Here is a 27,650-nt window from a genome sequence, read left to right on the forward strand (position 1 = left end):
ACACAGTGGAGAATGCACTGACATATATCCTGTGGTGGTTACACTGTGGAGTATGTGCTGACATACTTCCTGTGGTGGTTACACAGTGGAGTATGAGCTGACTTACATCCTGTGGTGGTTACACAGCGGAGTATGTGCTGACATACATCCTGTGGTGGTTACACAGTGGAGTATGAACTGACATACATCCTGTGGTGGTTACACAGTGGAGTATATGCTGACATACATCCTGTGGCGGTTACACAGTGGAGTATGAGCTGACATACATCCTGTGGTGGTTACGTAGTGGAGTGTGTGATGAGATACATCCTATGGGGGTTACGAAGTGGAGTATGAGCTGACATACATCCTGTGGTGGTTAAACAATGGAGAATGCACTGACATATATCCTGTGGTGGTTACACAGTGGAGTATGTGCTGACATACTTCCTGTGGTGGTTACACAGTGGAGTATTAGCTGACATACATCCTGTGGCGGTTACACAGTGGAGCATGAGCTGACATACATCCTGTGGAGGTTACACAGTGGAGTATGAGCTGACATACATACCGTGGGGGTTACACAGTTTAGAATGCACTGACATATATCCTGTGGTGGTTACACAGTGGAGCATGAGCTGACATACATACTGTGGGGGTTACACAGTGGAGAATGCACTGACATATATCCTGTGGTGGTTACACAGTGGAGTATGTGCTGACATACATCCTGTGGTGGTTACACAGTGGAGTATGAGCTGACATACATCCTCTGGTGGTTACACAGTGGAGTAGGAGCTGACATACAACCTGTGGGGGTTACACAGTGGAGTATGCGCTGACATATATCCTGTGGTGGTTACGTAGTGGAGTATATGCTGACATACAACCTGTGGTGGTCACTTAGTAGAGTATATGCTGACATACATCCTGTGGTGGTTACACAGTAGAGTATATGCTGACATACATCCTGTGGTGGTTACACAGTAGAGTATGAGCTGACATACATCCTGCGGTGGTTACACAGTGGAGTATATGCTGACATACATCCTGTGGTGGTTACACAGTGGAGTATGAGCTGACATACATCCTGTGGTGGTTACGTAGTGGAGTGTGTGATGAGATACATCCTGTGGGGGTTACGTAGTGGAGTATGAGCTGGAGTACATCTTGTGGGGGTTACACAGTGGAGTATGCACTGACATACATCCTGTGGTGGTTACACAGTGGAGTATGAGCTGACATACATCCTGTGGTGGTTACATAGTGGAGTGTGTGCTGACATACATCCTGTTGGGGTTACGTATTGGAGTATGCCCTGACATACATCCTGTGGTGGTTACACAGTGGAGTATGAGCTGACGTACATCCTGTGGGGGTTACGTAGTGGAGTTTTCGCTGGCATACATCTTGTGGTGGTTACACAGTGGAGAATGCGCTGACATACATCCTGTGGTGGTTACACAGTGGAGAATGTGCTGATATACATCCTGTGGCGGTTACACAGTGGAGTATGAGCTGACATACATCCTGTGGGGGTTACGTAGTGGAGTATGGGCTGACATACATCCTGTGGGGGTTACGTAGTGGAGTATGCCCTGACATACTTCCTGTGGGGGTTAACTAGAGGAGTATGTCCTGACATACATCTTGTGGTGGTTACACAGCGGAGTATGCGCTGACATACATCCTGTGGTGGTTACACAGAGGAGTATGCGCTGACATATATCCTGTGGTGGTTACGTAGTGGAGTAAGTGCTGACATACATCCTGTGGTGGTTACACAGTGGAGTATGAGCTGACATACATCCTGTGGTGGTTACGTAGTGGAGTATGAGCTGACATACATCCTGGGGTGGTTACGCACTGGAATATGAGCAGACATACATCCTGGGGTGGTTACGCACTGGAGTATGAGCAGACATACATCCTGTGGTGGTAACACAGTGGAGTATGAGCTGACATACATCCTGTGGTGGTTACACAGTGGAGTATGAGCTGACATATATCCTGTGGTGGTTACACAGTGGAGTATGAGCTGACATACATCCTGTGGTGGTTACACAGTGGAGTATGAGCTGACATACATCCTGTGGTGGTTACACAGTGGAGTATGCACTGACATACATCCTGTGGCAGTTACACAGTGGAGTATGCGCTGACATACATCGTATGGTGGTAACGTAGTGGAGTATACGCTTACATACATCCTGTGGTGGTTACACAGTGGAGTATGAGCTGACATACATCTTGTGGTGGTTACGTAGTGGGGTATGCGCTTACATATATACTGTGGGGGTTACACAGTAGAGTATGCACTGTCATACATCCTGTGGTGGTTATACAGAGGAGTATGAGCTGACATACATCCTGTGGTGGTTATGTAGAGGAGTATGCGCTGACATACATCCTGTGGGGCTTACACAGAGGAGTATGCACTGACATATATACTGTGTGGGTTACACAGTAGAGTATGCGCTGACATACATCCTGTGGTGGTTACACAGAGGAGTATGCGCTGACATACATCCTGTGGTGGTTACACAGTGGAGAATGCGCTGACATACATCCTGTGGGGCTTACGCAGAGGAGTATGCACTGACATATATCCTGTGGGGGTTACACAGTGGAGTATGAGCTGACATACATCCTGTGGTGGTTACACAGAGGAGTATGCGCTGACATACATCCTGTGGAGGTTACACATAGGAGTAAGCGCTGACATACATCCTGTGGGGGTTACACAGTGGAGTATGCACTGACATACATCCTGTGGTGGTTACACAGAGGAGTATGAGCTGACATACATCCTGTGGTGATTACGTTGTGGAGTATGAGCTGACATACATCCTGTGGTGGTTACACAGTAGAGTATGCACTGTCATACATCCTGTGGTGGTTATACAGAGGAGTATGAGGGGACATACATCCTGTGGTGGTTATGTAGAGGAGTATGCGCAGACATACCTCCTGTGGTGGTTACACAGTGGAGTATGAGCTGACATACATCCTGTGGTGGTTACACAGTGGAGTATGAGCTGACATACATCCTGTGGTGGTTACACAGTGGAGTATGCGCTAACATCCTGTGGTGGTTACACAGTGGAGTATGAGCTGACATACATCCTGTGGAGGTTACACAGTGGAGTATGAGCTGACATACATCCTGTGGTGGTTACACAATGGAGTATGCGCTGACATCCTGTGGTGGTTACACAGTGGAGTAAGAGCTGACATACATCCTGTGGTGGTTACACAGAGGAGAATGCACTGACATATATCCTGTGGTGGTTACACAGTGGAGTATGTGCTGACATACTTCCTGTGGTGGTTACACAGTGGAGTATGAGCTGACTTACATCCTGTGGTGGTTACACAGCGGAGTATGCGCTGACATACATCCTGTGGTGGTTACACAGTGGAGTATGAGCTGACATACATCCTGTGATGGTTACACAGTGGAGTATATGCTGACATACATCCTGTGGCGGTTACACAGTGGAGTATGAGCTGACATACATCCTGTGGTGGTTACATAGTGGAGTGTGTGATGAGATACATCCTATGGGAGTTATGTAGTGGAGTATGAGCTGACATACATCCTGTGGTGGTTAAACAGTGGAGAATGCACTGACATATATACTGTGGTGGTTACACAGTGGAGTATGTGCTGACATACTTCCTGTCGTGGTTACACAGTGGAGTATGAGCTGACATACATCCTGTGGTGGTTACACAGCGGAGTATGTGCTGACATCCTGTGGTGGTTACACAGTGGAGTATGAGCTGACATACATCCTGTGGTGGTTACACAGTGGAGAATGCACTGACATATATCCTGTGGTGGTTACACTGTGGAGTATGTGCTGACATACTTCCTGTGGTGGTTACACAGTGGAGTATGAGCTGACTTACATCCTGTGGTGGTTACACAGCGGAGTATGCGCTGACATACATCCTGTGGTGGTTACACAGTGGAGTATGAACTGACATACATCCTGTGGTGGTTACACAGTGGAGTATATGCTGACATACATCCTGTGGCGGTTACACAGTGGAGTATGAGCTGACATACATCCTGTGGTGGTTACGTAGTGGAGTGTGTGATGAGATACATCCTATGGGGGTTACGAAGTGGAGTATGAGCTGACATACATCCTGTGGTGGTTAAACAATGGAGAATGCACTGACATATATCCTGTGGTGGTTACACAGTGGAGTATGTGCTGACATACTTCCTGTGGTGGTTACACAGTGGAGTATTAGCTGACATACATCCTGTGGCGGTTACACAGTGGAGCATGAGCTGACATACATCCTGTGGAGGTTACACAGTGGAGTATGAGCTGACATACATACCGTGGGGGTTACACAGTGGAGAATGTACAGACATATATCCTGTGGTGGTTACACAGTGGAGCATGAGCTGACATACATACTGTGGGGGTTACACAGTGGAGAATGCACTGACATATATCCTGTGGTGGTTACACAGTGGAGTATGTGCTGACATACATCCTGTGGTGGTTACACAGTGGAGTATGAGCTGACATACATCCTCTGGTGGTTACACAGTGGAGTAGGAGCTGACATACAACCTGTGGGGGTTACACAGTGGAGTATGCGCTGACATATATCCTGTGGTGGTTACGTAGTGGAGTATATGCTGACATACAACCTGTGGTGGTCACTTAGTAGAGTATATGCTGACATACATCCTGTGGTGGTTACACAGTAGAGTATATGCTGACATACATCCTGTGGTGGTTACACAGTAGAGTATGAGCTGACATACATCCTGCGGTGGTTACACAGTGGAGTATATGCTGACATACATCCTGTGGTGGTTACACAGTGGAGTATGAGCTGACATACATCCTGTGGTGGTTACGTAGTGGAGTGTGTGATGAGATACATCCTGTGGGGGTTACGTAGTGGAGTATGAGCTGGAGTACATCTTCTGGGGGTTACACAGTGGAGTATGCACTGACATACATCCTGTGGTGGTTACACAGTGGAGTATGAGCTGACATACATCCTGTGGTGGTTACATAGTGGAGTGTGTGCTGACATACATCCTGTTGGGGTTACGTATTGGAGTATGCCCTGACATACATCCTGTGGTGGTTACACAGTGGAGTATGAGCTTACGTACATCCTGTGGGGGTTACGTAGTGGAGTTTGCGCTGGCATACATCTTGTGGTGGTTACACAGTGGAGAATGCGCTGACATACATCCTGTGGTGGTTACACAGTGGAGAATGTGCTGATATACATCCTGTGGCGGTTACACAGTGGAGTATGAGCTGACATACATCCTGTGGGGGTTACGTAGTGGAGTATGGGCTGACATACATCCTGTGGGGGTTACGTAGTGGAGCATGCCCTGACATACTTCCTGTGGGGGTTAACTAGAGGAGTATGTCCTGACATACATCTTGTGGTGGTTACACAGCGGAGTATGCGCTGACATACATCCTGTGGTGGTTACACAGAGGAGTATGCGCTGACATATATCCTGTGGTGGTTACGTAGTGGAGTAAGTGCTGACATACATCCTGTGGTGGTTACACAGTGGAGTATGAGCTGACATACATCCTGTGGTGGTTACGTAGTGGAGTATGAGCTGACATACATCCTGGGGTGGTTACGCACTGGAATATGAGCAGACATACATCCTGGGGTGGTTACGCACTGGAGTATGAGCAGACATACATCCTGTGGTGGTTACACAGTGGAGTATGAGCTGACATACATCCTGTGGTGGTTACACAGTGGAGTATGAGCTGACATATATCCTGTGGTGGTTACACAGTGGAGTATGAGCTGACATACATCCTGTGGTGGTTACACAGTGGAGTATGAGCTGACATACATCCTGTGGTGGTTACACAGTGGAGTATGCACTGACATACATCCTGTGGCAGTTACACAGTGGAGTATGCGCTGACATACATCGTATGGTGGTAACGTAGTGGAGTATACGCTTACATACATCCTGTGGTGGTTACACAGTGGAGTATGAGCTGACATACATCTTGTGGTGGTTACGTAGTGGGGTATGCGCTTACATATATACTGTGGGGGTTACACAGTAGAGTATGCACTGTCATACATCCTGTGGTGGTTATACAGAGGAGTATGAGCTGACATACATCCTGTGGTGGTTATGTAGAGGAGTATGCGCTGACATACATCCTGTGGGGCTTACACAGAGGAGTATGCACTGACATATATACTGTGTGGGTTACACAGTAGAGTATGCGCTGACATACATCCTGTGGTGGTTACACAGAGGAGTATGCGCTGACATACATCCTGTGGTGGTTACACAGTGGAGAATGCGCTGACATACATCCTGTGGGGCTTACGCAGAGGAGTATGCACTGACATATATCCTGTGGGGGTTACACAGTGGAGTATGAGCTGACATACATCCTGTGGTGGTTACACAGAGGAGTATGCGCTGACATACATCCTGTGGAGGTTACACATAGGAGTAAGCGCTGACATACATCCTGTGGGGGTTACACAGTGGAGTATGCACTGACATACATCCTGTGGTGGTTACACAGAGGAGTATGAGCTGACATACATCCTGTGGTGATTACGTTGTGGAGTATGAGCTGACATACATCCTGTGGTGGTTACACAGTAGAGTATGCACTGTCATACATCCTGTGGTGGTTATACAGAGGAGTATGAGGGGACATACATCCTGTGGTGGTTATGTAGAGGAGTATGCGCAGACATACCTCCTGTGGTGGTTACACAGTGGAGTATGAGCTGACATACATCCTGTGGTGGTTACACAGTGGAGTATGAGCTGACATACATCCTGTGGTGGTTACACAGTGGAGTATGCGCTAACATCCTGTGGTGGTTACACAGTGGAGTATGAGCTGACATACATCCTGTGGAGGTTACACAGTGGAGTATGAGCTGACATACATCCTGTGGTGGTTACACAGTGGAGTATGCGCTGACATCCTGTGGTGGTTACACAGTGGAGTAAGAGCTGACATACATCCTGTGGTGGTTACACAGAGGAGAATGCACTGACATATATCCTGTGGTGGTTACACAGTGGAGTATGTGCTGACATACTTCCTGTGGTGGTTACACAGTGGAGTATGAGCTGACTTACATCCTGTGGTGGTTACACAGCGGAGTATGCGCTGACATACATCCTGTGGTGGTTACACAGTGGAGTATGAGCTGACATACATCCTGTGATGGTTACACAGTGGAGTATATGCTGACATACATCCTGTGGCGGTTACACAGTGGAGTATGAGCTGACATACATCCTGTGGTGGTTACGTAGTGGAGTGTGTGATGAGATACATCCTATGGGAGTTATGTAGTGGAGTATGAGCTGACATACATCCTGTGGTGGTTAAACAGTGGAGAATGCACTGACATATATACTGTGGTGGTTACACAGTGGAGTATGTGCTGACATACTTCCTGTCGTGGTTACACAGTGGAGTATGAGCTGACATACATCCTGTGGTGGTTACACAGCGGAGTATGTGCTGACATCCTGTGGTGGTTACACAGTGGAGTATGAGCTGACATACATCCTGTGGTGGTTACACAGTGGAGAATGCACTGACATATATCCTGTGGTGGTTACACTGTGGAGTATGTGCTGACATACTTCCTGTGGTGGTTACACAGTGGAGTATGAGCTGACTTACATCCTGTGGTGGTTACACAGCGGAGTATGCGCTGACATACATCCTGTGGTGGTTACACAGTGGAGTATGAACTGACATACATCCTGTGGTGGTTACACAGTGGAGTATATGCTGACATACATCCTGTGGCGGTTACACAGTGGAGTATGAGCTGACATACATCCTGTGGTGGTTACGTAGTGGAGTGTGTGATGAGATACATCCTATGGGGGTTACGAAGTGGAGTATGAGCTGACATACATCCTGTGGTGGTTAAACAATGGAGAATGCACTGACATATATCCTGTGGTGGTTACACAGTGGAGTATGTGCTGACATACTTCCTGTGGTGGTTACACAGTGGAGTATTAGCTGACATACATCCTGTGGCGGTTACACAGTGGAGCATGAGCTGACATACATCCTGTGGAGGTTACACAGTGGAGTATGAGCTGACATACATACCGTGGGGGTTACACAGTGGAGAATGCACTGACATATATCCTGTGGTGGTTACACAGTGGAGCATGAGCTGACATACATACTGTGGGGGTTACACAGTGGAGAATGCACTGACATATATCCTGTGGTGGTTACACAGTGGAGTATGTGCTGACATACATCCTGTGGTGGTTACACAGTGGAGTATGAGCTGACATACATCCTCTGGTGGTTACACAGTGGAGTAGGAGCTGACATACAACCTGTGGGGGTTACACAGTGGAGTATGCGCTGACATATATCCTGTGGTGGTTACGTAGTGGAGTATATGCTGACATACAACCTGTGGTGGTCACTTAGTAGAGTATATGCTGACATACATCCTGTGGTGGTTACACAGTAGAGTATATGCTGACATACATCCTGTGGTGGTTACACAGTAGAGTATGAGCTGACATACATCCTGCGGTGGTTACACAGTGGAGTATATGCTGACATACATCCTGTGGTGGTTACACAGTGGAGTATGAGCTGACATACATCCTGTGGTGGTTACGTAGTGGAGTGTGTGATGAGATACATCCTGTGGGGGTTACGTAGTGGAGTATGAGCTGGAGTACATCTTGTGGGGGTTACACAGTGGAGTATGCACTGACATACATCCTGTGGTGGTTACACAGTGGAGTATGAGCTGACATACATCCTGTGGTGGTTACATAGTGGAGTGTGTGCTGACATACATCCTGTTGGGGTTACGTATTGGAGTATGCCCTGACATACATCCTGTGGTGGTTACACAGTGGAGAATGAGCTGACGTACATCCTGTGGGGGTTACGTAGTGGAGTTTGCGCTGGCATACATCTTGTGGTGGTTACACAGTGGAGAATGCGCTGACATACATCCTGTGGTGGTTACACAGTGGAGAATGTGCTGATATACATCCTGTGGCGGTTACACAGTGGAGTATGAGCTGACATACATCCTGTGGGGGTTACGTAGTGGAGTATGGGCTGACATACATCCTGTGGGGGTTACGTAGTGGAGTATGCCCTGACATACTTCCTGTGGGGGTTAACTAGAGGAGTATGTCCTGACATACATCTTGTGGTGGTTACACAGCGGAGTATGCGCTGACATACATCCTGTGGTGGTTACACAGAGGAGTATGCGCTGACATATATCCTGTGGTGGTTACGTAGTGGAGTAAGTGCTGACATACATCCTGTGGGGGTTACACAGAGGAGTATGCGCTGACATACAACCTGTGATTGTTACACAGTGGAGTATGCTCTTATATACATCCTCTGGTGTTTACACAGTGGATTATGCACTGACATACATCTTGTGGTGGTTACACAGTAGAGTATGAGCTGACGTACATCCTGTGGTGGTTACAAAGTGGAGTATGCGCTGACATACATCCTGTGGTGGTTCCACAGTGGAGTATGCGCTGACATACATCCTGTGGTGGTTTCACAGTGGAGTATGCGCTTACATACATCCTGTGCTGGTTACACAGTGGAGTATGAGCTGACATACATCCTGTGGTGGTTACGTAGTGGAGTATGAGCTGACATACAGCCTGTGGTGGTTACACAGAGGAGTATGCACTGACATATATCCTGTGGTGGTTACGTTGTGGAGTATGTGCTGACATACATCCTGTGGCGGATACACAGTGGAGTATGAGCTGACATACATCCTGTGGTGGTTACACAGTGGAGTATGAGCTGACATACAGCCTGTGGTGGTTACACAGTGGAGTATGAGCTGACATACATCCTGTGGTGGTTACACAGTGGAGTATACGCTGACATACATCCTGTGGTGGTTACACAGTGGAGTATGAGCTGACATACATCCTGTGGGGATTACACAGAGGAGTATGAGCTGACATACATCCTGTGGTGGTTACACAGTGGAGTATGAGCTGACATACATCCTGTGGTGGTTACACAGAGGAGTATGCGCTGACATCCCTTGGTGGTTACACAGTGGAGTATGAGCTGACATACATCCTGTGGAGGTTACACAGTGGAGTATGAGCTGACATACATCCTGTGGTGGTTACACAGTGGAGTATGCGCTGACATCCTGTGGTGGTTACACAGTGGAGTATGAGCTGACATACATCCTGTGGGGCTTACACAGAGGAGTATGCGCTGACATACATCCTGTGGGGCTTACACAGAGGAGTATGCACTGACATATATCCTGTGGGGGTTACACAGTGGAGTATGAGCTGACATACATCCTGTGCTGGTTACACAGTGGAGTATGAGCTGACATACATCCTGTGGTGGTTACGTAGTGGAGTATGACCTGACATACAGCCTGTGGTGGGTACACAGAGGAGTATGAGCTGACATACATCCTGTGGCGGATACACAGTGGAGTATGAGCTGACATACATCCTGTGGTGGTTACACAGAGGAGTATGAGTTGACATACATCCTGTGGTGGTTACGTAGTGGAGTGTGTGATAACATACATCCTGTGCTGGTTACGTAGAGGAGTATGCGCTTACATATATCCTGTGGTGGTTACACAGTAGAGTATATGCTGACATACATCCTGTGGTGGTTTCACAGTGGATTATGCGCTTACATACGTCCTGTGGTGGTTGCACAGTGGAGTATGAGCTGACATACATCCTGTGGTTGTTACGTAGTGGAGTATGAGCTGACATACAGCCTGTGGTGGTTAAACAGAAGAGTATGAGCTGACATACATCCTGTGGTGGTTACATAGTGGAGTAGGCGCTGACATACATCCTGTGGCGGTTACACAGTGGAGTATGAGCTGACATACATCCTGTGGTGGTTACACAGAGGAGTATGAGCTGACATACAGCCTGTGGAGGTTACGTAGTGGAGTAAGTGCTGACATACATCCTGTGGTGGTTACGTAGTGGAGTATGAGCTGACATACATCCTGTGGTGGTTACGTAGTGGAGTATGAGCTGACATACATCCTGTGGTGGTTACGTAGAGGAGTATGCACTTACATACATCCTGTGGTGGTTACACAGAGTCGTATGCGCTGACATACATCCTGTGGTGGTTACGTAGAGGAGTATGAGCTGACATACATCCTGTGGTGGTTACGTAGTGGAGTATGAGCTGACATACATCCTGTGGTGGTTACGTAGAGGAGTATGCACTTACATACATCCTGTGGTGGTTACACAGTAGAGTATATGCTGACATACATACTCTGGTGGTTTCACAGTGGAGTATGCGCTTACATACGTCCTGTGGTGGTTACACACTGGAGTATGAGCTGACATACATCCTGTGGTTGTTATGTAGTGGAGTATGAGCTGACATACAGCCTGTGGTGGTTAAACAGAGGAGTATGAGCTGACATACATCCTGTGGTGGTTACATAGTGGAGTATGTGCCGACATGCATCCTGTGGCGGTTACACAGTGGAGTATGAGCTGACATACATCCTGTGGTGGTTACACAAAGGAGTATGAGCTGACATACAGCCTGTGGTGGTTACGTAGTGGAGTAAGTGCTGACATACATCCTGTGGGGGTTACATAGTGCAGTATGAGCTGACATACATCCTGTGGTGGTTACACAGTGGATTATGCACTGACATACATCCTGTGGTGGTTACACAGTGGAGTATGAGCTGACATACATCATGTGGTGGTTACACAGTGGAGTATGAGCTGACATACATCCTGTGGTGGTTACACAGTGGAGCATGAGCTGACATATATCCTGTGGTGGTTACACAGTGCAGTATGAGCTGACATACATCCTGTTGTGGTTACACAGTGGAGTATGCGCTGACGTACATCATGTGGTGGTTACATAGTGGATTATGCGCTGACATACATCCTGTGGTGGTTACGTAGTGGAGTATGCACTGACATACATCCTGTGGTGGTTTCACAGTGGAGTATGAGCAGACAAATATCCTGTGGTGGTTACACAGTGGAGTATGAGCTGACATACATCCTGTGGTGGTTACACAGTGGAGAATGCGCTGACATACATCATGTGGTGGTTACACAGTGGAGTATGCGCTTACATACATCCTGTGGTAGTTACACAGTGGAGTATGAGCTGACATACATCCTGTGGTGGTTACGTAGTGGAGTATGAGCTGACATCCATCCTGTGGGGGTTACATAGTGGAGTATGCACTGACATACATCCTGTGGTGGTTACGTTGTGGAGTATGAGCTGACATACATCCTGTGGTGGTTACATAGTGGAGTATGAGCTGACATACATCCTGTGGTGGTTTCACAGTGGAGTATGCGCTTACATACATCCTGTGGTGGTTACGTAGTGGAGTATGAGCTGACATACATCCTGTGGTGGTTACGTAGTGGAGTATGAGCTGACATACATCCTGTGGTGGTTACACAGTGGAGTATGAGCTGACATACATCCTGTGGTGGTTACGTAGTGGAGAATGTGCTGACATTCATCCTGTGGTGGTTACGTAGTGGAGTATGTGCTGACATACATTCTGTGGTGGTTACGTAGTGGAGTATGAGCTGACATATATCTTGTGGTGTTATGTAGTGGAGTATGTGCTGACATACATCCTGTGGTGGTTACGTAGTGGGGTATGAGCTGACATATATCCTGTGGTGGTTATGTAGTGGAGTATGAGGTGACATACATCCTGTGGTGGTTACACAGTGGAATATGAGCTGACATACATCCTGTTGTGGTTACACAGAGGAGTATGAGCTGACATACAACCTGTGGCAGTTACACAGTGGAGTATGAGCTGACATACATCCTGTGGTGGTTACACAGTGGAGTATGAGCTGACATACATCATGTGGTGGTTACACAGTGGAGTATGAGCTGACATACATCCTGTGGTGGTTACACAGTGGAGTATGAGCTGACATATATCCTATGGTGGTTACACAGTGGAGTATGCGCTGACATACATCCTGTGGTGGTTACGTAGTGGAGTATGCACTGACATACATCCTGTGGTGGTTACATAGTGGAGTTTGCACTGACATACATCCTGTGGTGGTTTCACAGTGGAGTATGAGCTGACATATATCCTGTTGTGGTTACACAGTGGATTATGCGCTGACATACATCATGAGGTGGTTACACAGTGGAGTATGCGCTTACATACATCCTGTGGTGGTTAAACAGTGGAGTATGAGCTGACATACATCCTGTGGTGGTTACGTAGTGGAGTATGAGCTGACATCCATCCTGTGGTGGTTACTTAGTGGAGTATGAGCTGACATACATCCTGTGGTGGTTACGTAGTGGAGTATGAGCTGACATATCCTGTGGTGGTTACACAGTGGAGTATGAGCTGACATACATCCTGTGGTGGTTTCGTAGTGGAGTATGAGCTGACATACATCCTGTGGTGGTTACACAGTGGAGTATGAGCTTAGATACATCCTGTGGCGGTTACACAGTGGAGTATGAGCTGAGATACATCCTGTGGTGGTTACGTAGTGGAGTATATGCTGACATACATCCTGTGGTGGTTACACAGAGGAGTATGAGCTGACATACATCCTGTGGGGGTTACCTAGTGGAGTATGAGCTGACATACATCCTGTGGTGGTTACATAGTGGAGTATGAGCTGACATACATCCTGTGGTGGTTAAGTAGTTGAGTATGAGCTGACATACATCCTGTGGTGGTTACGTAGTGGAGTATGAGCTGACATACATCCTGTGGGGGTTACCTAGTGGAGTATGACCTGACATACATCCTGTGGTGGTTACGTAGTGGAGTATGCGCTGACATACATCCTGTGGGGTTTACGTAGTGGAGTATGCACTGACATACATCCTGTTGTGGTTACACAGAGGAGTATGAGCTGACATACATCCTGTGGTGGTTACACAGAGGAGTATGAGCTGACATACATCCTGTGGTGGTTACACAGTGGAGTATGTGCTGACATACATCCTGTGGGGGTTACACAGAGGAGTATAAGCTGACATAAATCCTGTGGTGGTTACACAGTGGAGTATGAGCTGACATACATCCTGTGGGTGTTACACAGTGGTGTACGCTGGGTCTCTCCTGTATTATAAGGATGTCTCACTGTGGAGACTCTCATGGGCACGTCCTTCCTCTATGAAGGACAGAGCAGAAGATATGCGGAGATTCGCGCTTGGGTCTGAGGCTGTGCTGATACGTGACTCTGGCAGTACAGAGGAGGAGACAATGCAGAGATCTCTCCTCCAACACATTTCTTTAAACATTTCTTAAATACACATTTTACTCCTTTCCGCGAGTTTCAGTATTCTTTTAATTTTTTTCTTAATGCCAACTGCACTAATATAAATATAAGTAAACAATTATTGTCTGCGTCTATGGTTCATTTTTAAATATACTGAATTTGATGCAGTTACTATTCGCCACTGTGAGGTGGCGAATAGCAGGTGAAACTTACCTGTATCCGTGTGTGCAGGTCCCCCGACGAGTCCCTCCGGCGCTCTGCTCCGTCCTCAGGCTCCGGAGGCTGGTCAGACATGTGTGCTCCCCAGCAGAGCACAAGAAAGTTTAGACCAAAAAAAAAAGTTTTGTTTTTTTTCTATTCTGTCATGTGGTCTGCTGGGAAACCACATGACAGACCAGCAGGACAGAGTCGGAGGCTGCTGCGCGGACAGGTAAGTCGGGGGGGGAAGGTGAGCGGATGGGGGAGGGGGGTTACACAAACTTAATGCATCTGTAGGCAGTGCTGCGCATGCGCTGGTGTTACAGATGTAACAGCGCATGCGCAGCACTGTTTCCAGATGTGATAAGGTAGTGTAGGCAGGGAAAAGTATCTATTTCAAATATTACATCAAAATAATAGCCTATGGCAGCAATAGAGGGCAGGACTCCTACTGTTCATTATAAATAGCCTGGAAGAGGAGCCATCTTCCTCTTGTCCAGTTCTGGAACAGGCTGGAATGAGTAATTCTATTTAATTTGCTGTCTTGTTCTCCAAGTATTGCTGGCTGTTCCCCACTTCCATCTCCAGCCTAAAACCCAACTGTACCCTTCCGACCCATGCGCCCAGCAAAAGCAGCATTTTCCACTTCCCCCCTCCTCCCCATTTCATCACTGGCACCCCCACCTCACCATGCACTGCACCGCTACTTTCCCCTCTCCACCACGCTCCTTAATCACCTTATCCGGCAGCGCTCCTCCCCCCCAGACACGTCCAGGTGTACAGCCCACCACTCCACGCCTTCCTGCCCTTCACACGCACCAGGAGAGCCGGCGCGGGCACCCTGATGGCCCCTTCACGCATAGCCTGGCTCACAGGGGGATTCACAGGCAGCGGGCGTGTCCCGGCAGGCAGCCACCGTGCCGCACATTCCTCCACTCCATGCCCGTGCTGGGAGAACCTGCGTGGGTGCTATGATTGTCCCCTTCACGCACAGCCTGGCTCACGGGGGGCACCGCAGGTGGCCGGGCAACCCCTGCCAGGCTGTGCATACACACCCGGCCCAGGCCTCCCCACTACCACCTTGCCCAGCCCCCTACAACCTGGCTGCCATTTTATCCCCAATACAGCAGCAGGCCAAGGTAATGATGGCCTCTGCGGTCCCCACGCTTTAAGCGAGGGGGCACCCCCTTGGCACATTAATTTGCTCATTAATCAGCCCCAGGGGGCCAGGGCCTGCTTCTTCATCCTAAGCACTCTTTTTCCCCCAGTACACTTAACCTGCCCCAGGGCCTCAATACCCAGCCTCCCTCACTACTGGGCAGCCCTCCTGCACTGGTAACAATTTCAACATGGCCTGTAAGCCACCATGCATCTGCTCCAAGCCCCCATCCATTGTTGCACAGCAGTTGCCCCCCTACATTTCGCAGCCACAGCCCCCCCTTTACCTGCCATCCCCCAACAACATTTTGCGCCCCCAGGTTATTCCTGACTGCTCCATTTCACATTGTAGCCACCGTTTCCACAGCAATTACAGCCGCCCACAATCCAGCGCAGTCATCACCCCGCCCCACCTCCCCCAGGCCCGCTACCAACGTTTCACCATCCGGATGAGCTGAAGTAGGTCACGCCCCATGCTTCCACCTCACATGTTTTATTTCAAGTCCTCAGGTTGCCGTCTCAGAGCCTTCCATGGTTCCACAGGAAAGGTCTTCGACTGTCCAGGATTGTCAGATGGCGACTCAAGTTGTGGTGGGCACACTGCGCAGCGAGGGACAAGCATTTCCGGGCAGTCGGTCAGGGCCATGCCTTCATCCACTGGATCTCGTGAGCATGTTGTTCTCTTTTTGTGCAGCATTTTTAATTTTCTTTGCTGTGTATAACGATTCTTCCAGATATATACCGTTAGTCCTATTTAGTTCAGGGGGTGTTTGCGCAAACGATTAAGGATAAGCATAAAAGCCAAAAGAGATCTAGTACTATATTAGCAGATATGGGAGCACAGAAGGTGTAGTGGTTACCATTACTGCCTCTCAGGGCAGACTTTGAGGGTTAATTGAATCCTTGGCCCCATCTGTGTGGAGTTTGTATGCTCCCGTTTATTCTGGTTTCAGGGAGTGGATTAGGAAAGGCAAGTCTGTGGGCATGTTTGCCTGTACGGCGGATGCCAAAAGACAAACACAGGCAGCATGATTTCTCATAGTGGTTAGCATTCCTGCTTCACAGTACTGAGGGTTTGGATTTGAATCCCAACAAGGTCCTATCTATGTGGAGTTTGTATGTTCTCTCAGCGTTTGTTTCAAGCGAAGGCCTCGCTGGCATTTTGGGGTCAGTTACCGTCGTTCATACCTGATTTGGTTAACCGGCTTATTCGTATTCACGGTGAGTTTTACTGGAGAACCCGGCCGGGGAATACATAGAGGTGCTGACGTACATGCAGGTTTTTTTTTTCAGGAAAAAGCAGGGAGGTTAGGCAGTGTTTTAGTTTGGGATTCAAGGATGCAGAGTTTTTTGGTTGATGGTTACTCGGCAGTCCGGTATACCTATGGGTTCCACGATAGCCTGGAGGCAAAACTGTCCAGCCTGTTCAAGTACCACAAGTATCGGGCGTGGTGAGGGCTAAGAGTTCAATATTGACCAGTGCAGCAGGGATCGGGCATAAGGGCATTGAATTCCGCATGCTGTGTGGTGACAGACGGCCATCGGCCAGTAACATAGCTGCATTGGCGGTGCAGGAGCAGGTCAAGGGGATATTCGAAACAAGCAGCGAAGGGGTATTTACTTAGTTTTAGAGGGTTTGTAATTTTGGTTTTCGTTTGCTCTTAACGCACGATATATGCATCGTATTCCAAACGGTACCTTCAGTCCATACGCAATCACCCGGAAGTCGTTTGGAATAAATGGGAACCAAAGTTTAGATTAGGGCACATGCGTGGCTCTTTATCGTCTTTCCCTGGGAAGGGGGTTTTGTACCTCGCCTTTTGGGGTTTGTACCTAAGAGGGTGACGGGCAAGTTTAGATTTATCCAGCATTTTTCCTACCCGGAACAGTATCTGTCAACGACGCGTTTAGATTCGGCAGTTTGCCGAGAGCTGTACCAATTCTTCGAGCAGGCATTGGAGAGGGTGCAAAGTTTTAACGAGCGCACTCCCCTGGCTAAAGCGGATATCGAATACATTTTCGTTTAATGCCGCTTTCACTCCGTATCTTTTCTGTGTAAAGGAAGTTGTGTCGCTGGAACTTCTACTGTAGATAAACTCTTTCCAACGGGTTGTTCTGTTTATATTCCTTTGTCATCTGTTGCAGCTCACCTTTGCAATGGTGCGTGCAAGCACCTACACGTCACTGGAGGGGTGGCCCAGATTTTTTGGTTGCTTTATTGGTAGTGGGGCCAATTGGTGGTTTTAGCTTGCAAGGATTATTTTTTCTTTATAGGCGTTTATCGATTCTAGGCGTACCAGTTTCTCGCGACTAAACTGAGGTCTCTATTACATGTTTGTCCTATCTGGAGATAGAGACTTTGCTAGGTCTTTACCGATTGCCTTTGGCTAAAGTTAGTGAATTGGAGAATAATTGGGGAAGGTCATTAAAGCAATTGCAATCGCTTATAGGCCGTGAATTTTGATTGTAGAGGAAGGCAGGAAGGAAATTGTAGTCGCTCAGACCACTTCATAGCTAGGATTCAAGACCTCGCCATTTTCGCTTGTCTCAGAACTGGTGGGAAGATCTGCAAGTTTGGTTGGTAAGGTTTCCGGAGTTAGAATTGGCTACCTGCTCGGGTGGACAATTACTGGTATAATTTGTTTAAGGACGCAGCTAGTTCCGTAGTTTTAGGCGAGTTATTGAAGGGCGGCGGTACGCGAGAACTTGGCCGGTTTCATGGATGTGGCAAGATCAAACTGACATTATGCTGTTTTTTTGGAGTTTTTTCCATTCATGGTTGCAGCCTTAATCCGGGCTACCAGATTTGGCAACAGGAGGATTATATTATGCATTAATAGTTTAGGAGTTAGTTCTTGCTATCAATATTTGCAGGGCCGGAGTTCCCTCCGGCTTTGCGTTTGCTTATTATTATTATTATCATTTATTTATATGGCGCCACAAGTGTTCCGCAGCGCCTTACACAGTACATAAACAAGTTGTAGACAAGCGACTTACAGAACAATACAATACAGGACCAGGACATGGATAATATACATTGCTACATTAGTGACCATAACACCCAGATAAGCAACAGAGCATAAGCAGCCAAGTGTTAGGTGCCCTAGTGGTGAGTAAGAAGTAGATGAAACTAAAGTAGGGAGAAGTACAAGAGGGTAGAGGGCCCTGCTCATAAGAGCTTACATTCTAAAAGGGGAGAGGAAGACAAACAGGGGTGACACAGATGGGGAGGAAGGTGTATGTATTACGCTTAGGCGTTTTTTCACCTCTTAATGTGTTTGTGCAGGAGCATAGATGTTAGGGCACGTCACGTTCCGGGAGTGGAGTACGGGATAGCAGATGCTCTTTATTGCTGAGATACACGGCTTACCCTGGTCCAGTTAATCGGCTGGTTGTAGCACCGAAATTTAAGTAGTTTTGTTTTGACGTCATGGGTTTCCATGTACGTTGAGGATTTAGTTGACGACTCGTAATGTTTAACAAGGTTTCTTGGCTTATGAGGGTAAAGGAAGTTTGGCATTCCATGCATACCTGTTAGAATCGTTTGGAAATGGCAAGAGCAAAGTCGTTCCGTAGCGTCTACGTCGGCAGCTCGGTCCAGAGTGTTCATATTTTGCAATAGTTTCCTGGTGTTTCGGTTGCGAACTGAGGGTTTTTATTTATTAGCTAAGGTAGAGAGAGGTCAGGGGTGTAACGTCTCATTCTAAGTGATTTTGTGAAGACCTATTGAGCTATCAAATTTAAGGGATCCGTTAGTTACAGGATCAGGGATCGCATCAGTTTATTAAGAGGCACAACTCTTTCATTTGGCATTGTGGTTAGCTTATTTAGGGATCTTTAGAATTGGCAGTTTGTTTTTAAATAAGATTAGTTAGACATTAACGGGTTGTTGTTTGAGAATTTACTTTTCAGTATTACCTATAATTGTGTCGCATTCAAGGATTAATAAACTGATCAGCTTGCTAAAGAGCGATGGACCTCTATCCCAGCTCAAGCACACACTTTCACCAATCCAAGTCGGCTTGGCCGTATGTTTAATAGGTTACGGCCCCCAGGCAGCGCACACAACTGTTTCTTTGCTTTAGGATTGCCGCTAGATCAGTTTGGCACACATTTAACTGGATTGGGGCGGCAATCTGCATGACAGCTGCAGGTGCTTCCGTTGACGCCTTAAAACATTTAGGTCGATGGTAGTCGTCAGCCTACAAGTAGCAGTTGTGCTGCAATAAGTTGCGTAGTTAGCAGCGCTTCTTGCGAGTTTGTTGGAATCCCAGGGGCCTTATGCCTACTGCCGCTAGGGATTTTGAAGGGCTTTTCAGATTTATCCTCAAAGCGATTTGCTGTTTTTCACCTTCAGATGGGTCACCCAACTATTGTTTTCCTTCCCTTGGCTAGGCTGTTTCTCTATAAAGTATTTTAGCCTATCCGGGTGTGATTAACCCCTTTTGCAGGTTTATAGGAATGCTAGCTGTTGGGTGTGGTTCGCAGGACATTCTAGTATCTATTGGGCTAATGAGCATCCTTTCAGGCCCCACATTTATTAGGTACTAATAAGAATCAGTGGTTTAGTTTTAGGGACATGCCCTAGGGTGGCCTTTTATTTGGTGTTTTGGACAGCGGAAGCCAGATTTGGGACCCTGATTGGCGGTACATTTGGGGGGCAATGATCTGGGTACTGGCAATTGCATTGCACTTATACAGTACTTGCTATTAGGAAGGACTTGTAAATAGTCTACTAGAGATGGCCAGCAGTAGGGTAGGCTGGCAGTAATGCCTAGTCTGGTCACTACTGGATGGATGTGTTTATATTTGCACCTTCAATTGCCTTACAAGGAGAAGAGTTTTGATAGGCCCAAAGGGGCCTATTCATGTCCGTGTGGTTATTTCTAGTTAGTAGTTAAGTGAGTGAATTAACATAATGTAAGAGTCAAACAATGGGTGACATTTTAGATCCGAATACTTGAATAAGTTTGAGGAAAGATAAGCACCCTGTTTAGTGATGAAATAATGCTAGTTCACCAGGGGTTAAGGAGAAGTGGGGGCATAGCCAGGAATGTGTCCATCAAAATAATAGCCTATGGCAGCAATTTAGGGGGAGAGCCCCTATTATTAATTATGAATGCCCTGGAAAAGAAGACATTTTCCTCTTGTCCAGTTCTGGAACCCCACCCACCCGTCTAAGCTGTATTGTATGCAATTCTTGAAAATGTTGTTGGACTGTGCAATTTAACATTTTCCCATCCAACAGGTGGAGGTGCAGCCTGGCGGTAAGCAGTGCTCCTGGGCGGCCTATTATAGCGTAAGAGTGCCTGGGTAGCATTTGCCTTTTGATAGTGGCGAGTTGGTCATTCCCCTTAAGGGGGGACCGGGCCATCATCTTAGGGAGGGGTCAGTGCTATGCCAATTAAGGGAGAATGGTTCTACCCAGGGCTGGACAGGCCCACAGAGGTACAGGGGAAATCCCCGGTGGGCCCCACTGCCTGTGGGCTCACCCTCCTCCTCTAGGTGTCAAGTTCCAGACTTCAAAATATAGATTGTAACTCTACTAGATGGTCAGTCACGAGGACACAATAGAAACTACACCAAGATTTGTCTAATGGTGATCTATTAATCTGTGGTGGCTGGCCACACCCCCACTGGTGGAAGACCATTCCCCTTAAGCATGGGCACCTAGAACTGCATTCCCCCGGTGGGCCCTTCTTGTCCCAGTCCGACACTGGTCCTACCTCAGGCCAGTTTGCGCCGGGCGGGATTCCACCTCTTTATTTAATTAGTCACATATATTTGCTGGGCTGTGGCCTTGGAGCACTGCTTTTTACTGCCACCATCTTTCTAATTACAAATCGATCAATACATTTCATCTGTGTCCTCTTTTAATTCCACATAGGTGTCCGTGTGGTTATTTCTAGTTAGTAGTTAAGTGAGCGAATTAACATAATGTAATATTCAAACAATGGATGACTTAACGATATCAGCCATTTATGGGCAAATAGGAATGACAAGTCAGGCATGTTGCTAAGTGTGTATGCCCAATTTGCGCGCTCTCGCGGTCACATGCGATATCTTCAGGTTGTCCATGCTGCACGGTCAGGATGCAGCATTGCATTCTACATGGCGCCATCGCCATCCCTGCATCGTGCCAGTGTGTATGCGCTTGTAGACGCAGGGTCCAATCACCCGTCGGATCGGCCACCTACACATCCTTCTAAAGGGTAGCCGGCTTTACTCTCAGTATTCAGCAGCGGAGCATGGCTCATTGGTCCCCAATGCAGGCCCTACCTCCAAACCAGTGATGTCACGAGAAAGGGCGTGGCTGGTGGCAATAGCTGCTCCGAGCAGCACTTAGACAGCCCTACTGGCCACAGTGTGTCATTCCAGGCACCCCGCTAGCCTTATTCAGGGGTCGTGGGGCAGCAGAGTTCCCACATCCTGGGCCTTGTGTCTTAGGCAACGTCACCGCGTGCGCACATGCGATAGCAGCCATCAAAAAAGATTAGAAAAGCTTTAATTATACATTCACACAAGAAAAACATCACAATTACTCATTTCTTTTTTTTCTCACTTTTCAACTTTGACCAGTCGATGCAAAAATGTAAAACAAGCCCTGAGGAAGCACTTTCTACTTTTGCCTTATTAGATACAGTGGTTAAAGCTGGCGGCTTTGAAAACCCGCTGTTTAGTAAATAGTCATCCTTTCTTTTAACCATACTTACCTACCTTTATAAATCTCTTCCCGGGAGAAGCCAGGGTAAGAGAAGCAGCAGGGGTCCGATGGGGGCGGGGCCTAACTATTCGCGTCATTAAGCCCCGCCCCCTCATGGCAAAACTGCCGCGATTGGGTCAAATTTACATAGGGGGCGGGGCCAAATGCTGTGATTCATGCAGAATCACATCTGAAGCCCCGCCCCCTTCACGGAGACTCGCGATCGCCGCGGGTATTCTCCTCATTCTTCCCACTTCACTAGGAAGTGGGCAGAATGCGGGAGAAATGCCTACCCTTCCGGGGGTGCGGGGGGTTACCCGAAAAATCGGGAGCCTCCCGCGAAAACCGGGAGGGTAGGCATGTATGCTTTTAACATATCCTAACAATTTACCTTCAATGATATGATTATGAAATATTTTAATACTTGTATTGAGAGCGCGTGATGTTGATTAGAATCAGCATCCAGAAATTGGGGGCACATGGTCGCTGTTTTGGCGAGTATTTATGATTTCCAAGTAATGTGGCTCTTTGGCAGGTTACCTCAAAGTTATATTGAGCGTATTTTCGGGTAAGTGACCTCTCCCCCCGTCCCTTGTTTCATGCAGCAGTATTGTGTCTTTTATCCCTCGCATTGCACAACAGGAGGCAGCATGTTGAAGTTACTCTAAATTATATCGTATGTGTATTACTGATGATGAAATGAGAGTTGACAGACCGCTGAGTAGATTATGAAATGCCGACCTGACCTGCTCAGCTCGTCTCCCAAAACAGGCTTGTGTTACTCAATTAGCTATAACCCATACGGTTCACGGTATCTGCGGTCTCCAGGGACCAAGCGCTTGTTTACTCATTTATAGTAAATAGTCATCTACTTAATCCCCTCCGGAACACAATGATTTTGTTTCTCTGTCCAAGGAATGGAGATTCGACTTCCCACATTGGCTCCTTCTAGTTATAAATTCCTGTCAAGGAGACAATTCAAGGTTTTGTTTAGTTTTTTTATTTCAGAAATAGTGTAATAATAAACTGGGCTGATCTCAGCCTCCACTTACCAGACGTTTAACAAACATAAACTTAGCGAAAATGAAGACACAGAGGCAAATGTTGGCTGGGAAAAGGTTCAGCTTCATTTATTTAATTAATGTTACTGAATAGATGTTAATAAGGGGGGTGGCGTGGTGATCAGTGGCGTAACTATAAATTTAGCTCCTCCCTGCCAAAAAAGTTTCTGGCGCCCTCTCACCTACAGACCCCTCTCCTCTTCTAGAGACCACTCTCCATCCGTCCCTACTACTAATACCCCTATTACTCACCTAGGGCGGGATGCATGAAGCATCATATTCGGACCACCCTTCGCATGCGTGCCAGCATTAGTAACGCCGGTATGCACGAAGAACACCGCAAAGGACCGCTCTCTCAGTAAGGGCTGTCCTTTGTGATAGACGAACTTCCCGCCCCTAGAGACTGATGGGAGCTCCTCCATAGACCACTGGAAGGCAGCACACAGGGCAGTGGAATCACACATGAGTACACAGTAGTGCCCCGACATGTGTGTGTGAGCATATATATGCTGCTGCCATATCTGCAGTAACTGACACTTGCTGCTGGCTATTTTATGTGCCTGGGCACTTCTCCCCGCTGCCTTGAACTGTTAGCCAGTACCTTTGTATCTTTCCAGTACGTCCTCATAGGGCTTTAGGTACGGTGCTACGAGTAGGAGGCATTGGGCATGTAATATGCCATCTCTAGGCACTAGCTGCCTGACCATTGTACACCGGGCTCAGGCCGCCATCAGGCTGCTGCTGCTGCCGGCGTAGACTACAACACCGACAAGATAAGATGTCAGGGGGAAGGGATCTGTCACAACAAGCAACAAGTGACTTACAGTACATACAATGAAGGACAAGGTTTATATATATTGCTGCATTAGTGATCATAACATTCAAATAAGCAACAGGGCATAAGCAACCATGTGTTAGGTGCCCAATTGAGGAGTATATGACAGTAAAAGTAAGGAGAAGCATAAGAGGGTAGAGGGCCCTGCTCATGAGAGCTTCCATTCTAAATGGACAGGGCAGACAATCAGGGGTGACACAGATGGGGTAGACAGAAAGGAAGAAGCAAGTAGCAGCATATTAGGATGAGAGCTGGAATGTAATGATGAAGTAGTGGGTCTTGAGAGCCCATTTGAAGATTTATAGAGAGGTGGAGAGACTGATGGGTAGAGGGAGAGAGTTCCAAAGGTGGGGAGCAGAATGGGCAAAATCTTGAAGGCAGGAGTGGGAGGAAGAAATCAGTTGGCATGAGAGGCAGCGTGCTTTTTTGAATGAAGAGGGCAGACGGGAGTGTGAAGGGAGATGAGGTTAGGGATGAAAATGGGAGAGGAATGGGTGAGGGCTTTATAAGTGAATGTAAGAACCTTAAATTGGGCTGTGAGGGGGAAGGGGAGTCAGTGTTTTGCTTGTAGGAGAGGGGAGGCAGATGCAAAATGTTTGGAGAGGTAGATTAGCCGAGCAGCAGCTTTGAGGACAGATTGGACTGGAGAGAGGTGGGGGTCTGGTATGCCAGATACAGTAGTCCAGTCTAGAGATGGCCAGTAAGTGGAATAGGGTTTTAGTACCATCCTGAGAGAGAGAGGGTCTGATCTTGGAAATAATTTTGAGGTGGAAGCGGCAGGACTGTGAGAGGTACTGAATGTGTGGTGTGAAGGAGAGGGAAGAGTCCAAGATACTTCCGAGACAGCTCACTTTGGGGCTAAATGAGATAGTTGTGCCATCAACAGATAATGAAATTGTGGGAAGTGAGGTTATTCGGGAGGGTGGGGAGACGATCAGCTCAGTCTTAGACATATTAAGTTTAAGAAAGCGCTGGGACATCCAGGAAGAGATAGCAGAGAGACAGTTGGAGATATGAGTGAGGAGAGAGGGGGAGAGGTCAGGGGAAGAAAGGTAGATCTGAGTGTCATCAGCATAGAGATGATACTGGAGGTCAAAGGACCTATCCTGCCATTGCTACAGGTATCCAGACCTTCCTGCATTGTCTCAATTATACAGACCTGCACTGCTATTCTTACTGTTATTGGGGCCTTCCTGCATTGCCTGTTATTCAGACCTTGCCCTACAATTACTACTGTATCCAGACCTGTCCTGCAATTACTACTGGTATCCAGACCTTCCTGCATTCTATCCCACCTTAGGTTACCTTTCTGGTGTCAATTTCTCCAGCTGCACGTTATGCAGTCATCTAGTTTCTTACATAAGCTTCTACTATCTTGAGTGTAAGTCCTGGAGGTACTTGAGTACATGTGAGAACATAAATCTCTACAGGAAAGGTTGCTGCTATAGGTGAAGACCTCTCTAGCTGAATTCTAGAAGTTCATGTGTTTCTGGGTGACTCCTAACAGGTACCCAGATACGAAATCTGAGGGCCCTTCCTTCTTTTCATGAGCAATTGGAACATCAAACTTCATGAACAACTTCTGCACATTTTCCAGAAAGTGGCGCAGCAAGGGGGTCCCATGAACATGAAATCATCAAAGTAGTGGGCTACCCCTGACTTACCTGTATATGCACCTATGTAGTATGTATGTACCAATGCAAAATGGACCTAAACTTCTCAAAAAATGTGCATGAAACAGCAAGCGATGGGTAAACATCTATCCATGGAGAATCCATCATCAAGCTGAAAACCCATGTCTCAAAATGATTCCAGGTGTAAGGGCAACAAACGGGAAGCTGATTCAACATCCAACTTATCCACGAAGGTCCCAGATCCAAACGAGCGAAACCTGTCCAAGGTGTAGTCAAAAGACTAATAGCCAACATGACAACTGTCAAAAGGAATTACACCAATGACAGAGTTCTCAGGATAAGATACCTAGATGATGAATGAGACAATATTTTTAGGAGTAGACAAAAGATATGTCTGCGCTTGTGTTCACAAAGAAATCAAATGAATGGTTGATTTAATAAATATGATAAAACAAAATATTATTACATGAAATACATAAATGGTGTAATAAATCTCATAAAAATACCTGTACATAAATCATCATTTTAGAACAATGGTAAATAGATTGATATCCCCAATGATGGAAGGGGAAAAAGGGAAGGAGGTCAGCAGAGTGTCTATGAATGTAAAGCACTCACCTCTTCCCCGTAAATAATTAAATGGGAATTCCAGAGTAATGTCCCGTAGGGCTCCTAATCAATAAATAGAGCGGCTTGGATAAAAGTAGTAGGTGTAGTGTACTTCAATATTGTATAGAACATAGTAGCTTCTCGCCGTCAAATGGATCCAAAGTGGGATAGGAGGCTCCGGCAATTGATCCGCGGTGTACGCTGCAGTCAGGGGACACAATGTGCTGCACCCCGGTATTCGTGCTAGCACAGTGACCGCTTGCCACCAGCACAGCTACTCAGGAAGTCTGTCTGCTCTGGCAGGCTCCTGACTCCAGATGGTTCAATATACTGGGTAGTGGCTGATTACGGCTGCTGGCGGCTGAAAGTGAATGCTGACGCGGTCTCAAATTCCTATCAGGAACGGATGCAGGTAATAGTTTCAATCCCTTGACGCGTTTCTCCCCTCTCACAGGGGTTTTATCAAAAGGTTGAAGTAGTAGTAATACTTTTAGGAGTCCTAATTTGCATGTGCGGACATAAGGCCATGTTTGCGCAATAGTCAGGGGACAGATTGTGCATACTGGGGTTATTAGCGTAAAGAAACCCATAGGCTTTTCTAGGCAACGCCCTCTATAGGTGGCATTGCATATCGCGTAGAAGCTCAGGAAGGTTTTGCGTGTTACATACCAGCAAAGCTATGGGAACGCTGTGCTGCAGGTGTGCAGAGGATCTCTGAGCTATGTATTGCAGTAAACCTCATAAAACAGCAGTTTTTGAGGTTTGACCAGGAGCAGAGCATGTTGTACCTGATGGAACGGGTCATGTTGTAGGGTCTGCACAGAGCATGTTGTACCTGATGGAACGGGTCATGTTGTAGGGTCTGCACAGAGCATGTTGTACCTGATGGAACGGGTCATGTTGTGGGGTCTGCACAGAGCATGTTGTACCTGATGGAACGGGTCATGTTGTAGGGTCTGCACAGAGCATGTTGTACCTGATGGAACGGGTCATGTTGTAGGGTCTGCACAGAGCATGTTGTACCTGATGGAACGGGTCATGTTGTAGGGTCTGCACAGAGCATGTTGTACCTGATGGAAGGGGTCATGTTGTAGGGTCTGCACAGAGCATGTTGTACCTGATGGAAGGGGTCATGTTGTAG

This window comes from Taudactylus pleione, unplaced genomic scaffold, assembly GCF_031769625.1.
Source record: "Taudactylus pleione unplaced genomic scaffold, aTauple2 ptg000300l, whole genome shotgun sequence".
Classification (NCBI taxonomy): domain Eukaryota; kingdom Metazoa; phylum Chordata; class Amphibia; order Anura; family Myobatrachidae; genus Taudactylus; species Taudactylus pleione.